We start from the raw sequence: 6,511 nt of genomic DNA, 5'->3' as shown, positions 1-6,511 counted from the left end.
ATCTTTGTATATATTTTGTTAAAAAAAATTATTAAAGGAGAGTAACTCAAAATGTAAATGAAATTTTGCATTCCTATAGTGTAATCAATTATAACCACCATTATTAAAGACATCTTGTTAAAATAAGGAAGGGTTTGAAACAAGGATCTCAATAAGGCAAGAAATGTCACATCGCATTATTGAAGGCACCTTGTTATTAATATGCAAGACAAGATGGCAATGTACTTTTATTTTTTGCCTTCTAAAAAAGCTCACAAATAAAAAATTTACTTGGAAGTGACCTTTCTTTATTTTAATAGTTAGGATTAAATTGTATAGAATCACAAGTAACATATCTTTAATTAATATTTTATATTAAATTATAACTAATTAAATTTGTGAAAATTAATGTAGTCATTATTAATATGCATATATTAGTGACAGAAAATTAAAATATCGTATCTTATTTTATCAACTTGATTGATCATTAAATTTGTCCTTTATTCTATTTAACTCGATCATAATTAATATAAATAATTATAATAAATATTATTTATATTATTATATTAAATTACAACTAATTAAATATGTGAAAATTAACTATAATTTAGTTACCAATTTTTAACTATGGTTTGATTAAGTGATGAGGTAGACAAATTAAAGTAAGAGTTAATATTCTTCACATGCGGTGTGGAATTGTCGAATTGGAGAAGAGGAAGAGTATAGGAATATATATTAGGGATAGAGCTTATAAGCAGGTGCATTATGCATGGGACCCATCACTTTTGTAGCAATATTAGGGTTCTTTTGTAGTCTACTTTAATTTTTTGGTCTTTTGCTCAATTTTGCTGAGACCCCAAGTCATGACCCAAAGCCAATAATAATAATTTGCGTCTTCAAAATGGTATTCTTTCTTTCTTCCACCAAAAAAAATCACAAATTAGAGATAGATCATATCCCAAAATTATATGTAGTTAAACAATAAACCAAATTTAAATATAGCTTGCCATTCCAATACATTTTTTCACAACACGGATCCAACACACATATATATAGTGCATAAAGAAGGAAAGAAGAGACAAGATAAAGTGATATTTGAAGCTTATGGTTTTGGTTTGAATAAATATTTTGGTGTAGTTTTAAAAAAAATTAAAAATAAATAAAATTTGTTATCATCATCATTACACATGTATATGCTAATAATTTAAAAATCAAAAGTATCATATAATAATTATTGCAATGTTAAAAAATTTATATAATGTTATATAGAGATGGAATTTTTAAAAATAATAATGAAGATGAAGCATGACTTGAATGTTAGTATTAATTTATTATTAATTTAAAAGTCAAAAGGTTTAGGATCTTTTACTTTATCCATAAAAAAATAAAAAAATAAAAAATGAAAATCACAAACATTATATTTAGCACCGTATTAGCCTTAAAATTAAAAAAAAAAGGCTACTTTTTGTAATTATTATTTTCTTAACTATTATTACTGTCAAGAAGATATGATTACATACGAAATAAAAAAAAGAAAATTAGGAGAATTATGATATTATATTAATATTAATTTGACGGAAAATGATGTATGTGCATTTTTCTTAGGATTGCACATAAATTTCTAAGAAAGGAAGAAAAAAGCTTAATTATATTGATATTAATTTAATGTAAAATGATATATGTGCTTTTGTTCTTGAGAATTCGTTCACATAAAAACTTAAAAGAATGATTATATATATACGGATCCACTATGTTTTCTTCTTGCACAGCGTAGCATACAAATTTTTAAGTAATCACTTTTATTTTTACACCTTAAATTCAATAAGCAAAGTATAAAAACAATACAAATTGAACGTCCATGTTTTAATTTCAAGGTCTTCAGTCTAAAACATAAATTTTTTGGATGAATTTAAAAAAATTAATTTAAAAAACTGATTTTTAATATATATATATATATAATTTATATAATAAAAATAAATACTACTTTATTATAGTAATAATATTAGGTTACGTAAAAGGTGTCTAAAAGTTGATTTTTCAAAAGCATTCAATTATTTTAATGCTCATGAAACTTGGTTCAAGCTGGCACTTGGCACTTGGCACTTGGCACTTTGGCAAAGTTCAATAGTTCATATTAAAAAATAAAACAAAGGATTCAATGATAGCAACATTAATTTCGTAGAGTACAGATTTTTTAAGGTTTTATCTTATTATTAAAAATTTTAAATTTTTCAATAAGATTTTTCTATACTTAACACCAAATGTGGTTCAAAAAGCTTCTTTACAACGGTTCTAATTAAGCAAATAAAAAGAAAGCAAACTCATTTAACTTTTACTTAATTTCTTATCTTACAGAAAATCGGAAATCGGTACAGGCGTTACCAACGGGAAGATACCCACGAATAAAAAACAGTGGTAAATTTATATGATCGTGTTAATCACTTGCAACGTCTTGTACTTCCGTGGCTAAATTTTTGGAATTTTTCGACGGTTTTATTTGTTCGTGGCCAACTTGAGATGAGTTCTCTCAATTACCACATATCTAATGATCACCGTGACAAATTCATACGATTTTCACTTCAAAATTTTGCGCTTAATTTTGTGTTTTCCTCCATCCCTCTCAAAATATTTTTATGCAGTTTATATTTTTTTCCAATTTTAAACTCTAATCTAAGGTAAATTCAACTTATCAGGGTGCAGGCTTTTCCAATTCCTCAATTGTTAGTTTTTTTTTTCCTCCTTTCTTTTGAGTGCTGCCACTGACAAAGTAATAAAGTTTGCTAATAGTTTGATTTTAGATGTGGTTAATCATGTGCAATTTTTTCATTTACTATGATTCTTATACTCTGCCGTATCTTCGAATCTTGTTTTTTTTCTTACTGACTACTAGTTCGCTGATTTGGTTAATTTACCCTTCTTAATTTAATACTAATTTTTTAGTGTGGTTATGTTGTTCATTACTTTGTAAAAATCATATTGTAATGTAATTAAACAGATTAATTCATATACATACAATTTTACTATTTATATTTTTTAGTTGTCAAATTTTTTATTCGTACTCTTTCTGACCAAATGCAGTTTCAGTGCCCAATTCCACAATATGCATTAATTTAAAGACTTTAGTGATGGAATAAAATGATTTAATTAAAAATAAATGTTAAAATTATAAAAAAAGTACCAAAGGAGTACAAAAAAAAGTACAAATTTATTTTTAACAAAATAACTCTAGTTAATTCTAGAAAATAAAAAATACTAACTATAATTGATTGGAATAATAACTAATTTAATTACTCACTATTAATTTACGACAATATTAATGAACAAAGTCCTAACTCTTAAAATTCAGAATATTAGTTTTATACATACATTTTATTATTCTATCTATTTATTATCATTTGATTAGTTTAATAGAAAAATAAAATAAAATTAATTTTCATTTTCTAACTATGTACAAAATTTGTATTCTTTTTCAATCCAAGGGTATCAAATTCTTAAATTTTAAGTTTATTTATTTTAATTTTTATTGATACCATTTTTTTAAATCCAACAAGTTAAAATTCTAAATTTTAATTAGTATGTAAAATTTTTGAAATATAATTTAAAGTTATAAAATTTATAATTTAATATTTTTTATTAAAGTTAAATTTTATTCTAAATTAAAATTGAGAGTTACTTCACTAAACAAAATTTAAATTAACATCTATAATAAGATAAATGAAATTTTTAGCGGCAATGTTAAATGTAACTTCTTTTTGGTAGTCCACTTACCCAATTTTCATGGTAACTCCCTCACACTTTTCTTTTTTCCAAATCCCCTGTTTGTTAGCTCCTACAGGTGATTCAAGTTTGATAACATGCCGCCAACCCCTTTGCTAATAACATTTTCTTCAGTTTCTGTAAATCCGTAATTTCTTAGTTCCTATACTCAGATCAAGCCAACTAACCTTTCACTCAATCCGTTTCTGTTTAGGTTCTTAGTACGATCGCACTGGACATTTTGTGGAAGAGTAAGGGATCACGATTTGCAGTTCGAGTGCCATCAGTTCGAGTCGCCAAAGAAGCAAGCAAAATCAATCCAAACCCAAATCGCAAAGAAGACTTCCGCTCACCGTCACTCTCTCTGGTAGTGCTCTGAATCTTACTTCTCTAAAACACTATCCGATGGATTTAAGTTTTCTCTTGTTGTCCTATTGTTGGTGGAGATGAGTGCGTTGGCTTGGATTTGCATGTTTTATTCATTTATCCTTTTGATGGTATAGAGAATGAACTACTGGTACAAAGTATAATTTAAATGTATAAATATAAGTAGCTACTTAGTAGTATGTACTAATGTGATTAATTACATTCCTAATTAACCTTAGTTCTCTTTTATATGCTGAAATTCCTAAAATCAACATTATTTTGGTAATGCTCATGGCTATAGAAAAGTAGCAAACAAGAGTTATTGTTTACATTCCTTAGCATTTCTTGTGTTTCTTACTTTTGAATCTGATTTTATGCATTTAGTTCTGTATATTCTAAATCACTTCAGAAGAAGAAGTTCCACCATTTAGATCACTATGGTAGCATCCATTCTTCAAACATGTAATTTTTTATATACTCAACTTTTTTAAGAGCCTAATCTTTGTGAATATTTCTTTTTATATGAGTGTTATTTTGTGATCATAATAATGTTAGTCAGTGTAGTTCAAACTATTTTCATGAGAGAGATTTTAGTTGGATGTATGAGGAAGAAGGAAGCTCCAAGAATGGTAAGAAGCATTTTATGTGTTTACAGGGCAGATTGATCAATAAAAATGAGGTGGCAGTAAAAAAACTTCTTAAAAAATGTAAGGATACTTTATTTGATTTACTTCTTTCTTTCCTTATAGCACTAGACAGTAGTTGAGACTATTTGTTGACGATGATTCTTTCAATTATTAAAGCGTAGTTGTTGTTGTGTGATTGAAATTTGAAATTATTTAACAGAGAACAAGAAGAGAGAATTCATAATTGAAGTGGAGGCTATAGGTCATGTTAGAGATAAATATCTTGTGTGCCTGTTTGGAGGGAGTTAAACAGGTACTTATTTTTAGCAAAGCAAATTATTTTTAGCGTTTGTTTCAATGTTCAAGCTACTAATGGATTAGTATGTGAATAATGGTAACTTAGAGTAATGGATGCATGTTGCCATGGAACAAGGAACACTTACCTGGGAGGTTCGCATGCTCGATAGTTACCTGGCAAGTTCAACTTTCTACTTTAAAATATTGACTTTGATAATTGCTAACACATTTCTATTTTTACTTTTAAATTCTTTGTCTCTAAATAGTTTTGATTGCAATATGATATCTTACTTACATGAAGCAATTGAATTGAAAGTTGTTTAACAGGATATAAGTCTAGCAATATATATATTGATTGATGACGAGTTTAATGAGATGTATGTTTTATGTTGTGAAAATGAAAACTCAGCCTTATTGGATATGCATTCTTACTTTTTTTTAACTACGTTAAATTATTATTTTAAATAATGTCTTGGGACATTTTTTTCTTGAATTAAGAGATAACACAATCTTATTTGAATGTTTTTGCAGGTACTCCCATGAAGACGTTAAAGATCTAATAATGATGCATTCTGATACTTGATTTTGTAATAGTTTAAACTCATTTACTTCAGGATATTTGCTTTTCAACATTATTACTTAAATTTCACATTTTTATTACTAAGAATACTACTTATATGGATATGGCTACTTTTTTTAATTTTGTATGATATAATTTTGTAATATATATATATATATATATTTTAATTTATCTTTTATGATTAGCCACGGAAAAAATCGTGGCTAAATAACCCACCAACATTAGCCACAGATAAAATTGTGGCAAAAAAGCCCAGCCTGCTAATATTAGCCACAGAAAAAATTGTGGCGAAATTATACTTGTTGGTTATATGGTTATCATTTAGCCACGGTTTAGAGTGTGGCTAAAGTAGTGAAAACCGTGGCTATGCAAATGTCTCCACGGATCACAAAACCGTGGCTAACAGGCCAAAAACCGTGGCTAACTGAAAATGCGTCGCCCTTGTTAGCCACGGATACCCATTCGTTGCTAACGCTTCATTGCCACGGTTTTTCTTGATTTTAGCCACGATTTTTTCCGTGGCTAATCACCGTGTTTCTGGTAGTGTAATGACCTCCTGGATTAAAATATTTTTACCTTACATCCCTACCTAATATTAAATGATCCTCAATTCAAGTCACCACATTGTTTGTCGTGTTAGAATTTTTTTTATTTGAAATATCCTTTATGATTGGCATCACGCTTAATTAATATACTTTTTATCCAAACAAATTGGCTTATCTCAGGATTTAACATAAATTTTTGACTTCCTTTCTTAATGCAGTAACTCAAATTCGAATATTCACTTTTAAATATGCCATCTTAAGTTATTATAATTTTCTTATTCAAATATGCATACCACATTTTTTTTTAATGGAGGCTAATTTACAGTAAAGTTAATATAATTAAAATATAATTAATGTTGCAT

General features: G+C 27.2%; 1 long non-coding RNA gene across 1 annotated transcript; it reads left to right on the top strand.

The window, feature by feature from the left end:
• Window positions 3,954–5,203, top strand: LOC107616896. Its single transcript, XR_001614689.2, has 4 exons — window positions 3,954–4,102; window positions 4,757–4,808; window positions 4,948–5,040; window positions 5,131–5,203. It is a non-coding gene; the product is annotated as an uncharacterized LOC107616896 (long non-coding RNA).

The sequence above is a fragment of the Arachis ipaensis genome, chromosome B09 (assembly GCF_000816755.2).
Source record: "Arachis ipaensis cultivar K30076 chromosome B09, Araip1.1, whole genome shotgun sequence".
NCBI lineage: Eukaryota > Viridiplantae > Streptophyta > Magnoliopsida > Fabales > Fabaceae > Arachis > Arachis ipaensis.
Note: the sequence above shows the minus strand (reverse complement) of the source record. Positions and strands in the feature narration are given on the sequence as shown.